The following is an 825-nucleotide window of genomic DNA, read 5'->3' as shown; positions in this document are numbered from 1 at the left end:
AATAAATGTGAAGAAGCTTTAAATTAGGGATTTCTAAAAGATAGAGCTTAATCACTAAAATCATATGTTTAATTGACACTATGTCTAAAACAACAACGTCTACACCTTAAACTAATTATCATCAGCAATTTGCAACCACAAAATTAAGTTGAAATAGGCAGATCAAGAGCAGGAGTTTTCTGATAATAATTGTATATCTCTTGAGCCAGGGCTTTCCAGAAGAGAGAAGGGAAAAAAAAGACAAATGATACTTTTAACAAAATGGAATCACTTGTGTGCAAGAAAAAAATATTCAAATAGGACTTTAGTCTGAAGGTTTTTTTAGTCATGTTAATGCCTTACTTCAAAAATTCTTCATTCTCCCAATTTGTTCAAGAATTCCTATGGAAATTCAATGATAACATTGAAAAGGACTTTTCATCTGCATGGGCTTATCTTTACCTTCCTTAAACCAATATCTTTATTTTCAGGTTGGTTTTCAGATCCAATCTATTGGGTTCTGATTACCAACAAAGGAGTAACCTTTCTTCTGGAAGGCTTTAAGATTTATAAATTTACAGGTTGATATGTTTATAGATATATAGATGGCCTGACGTGGTGCTATAGGATAAACACTGGGATGCAACCGCAAGATTGGCTGTTGAAATCCACCAACTGCTCCTTGGAAACCCTGTGTTGTTGTTAGGTGCCTTCAAGTTGCCACCAAGTCATAGCAAGCCTGTACACAACAGTGTAAAACACTGCTGGTCCTAAGTCATCTTCACAGTCATTGCTATGCTTGAACCCATTGCTACTACCACTGTACCAATCCCTCTGGTTTTGGGA

This window comes from Chrysochloris asiatica, unplaced genomic scaffold (assembly GCF_000296735.1).
Source record: "Chrysochloris asiatica unplaced genomic scaffold, ChrAsi1.0 scaffold00143, whole genome shotgun sequence".
Lineage (NCBI taxonomy): Eukaryota > Metazoa > Chordata > Mammalia > Afrosoricida > Chrysochloridae > Chrysochloris > Chrysochloris asiatica.
The sequence above is the reverse complement of the archived record's forward strand: the minus strand, read 5'-3'. Positions refer to the sequence as shown.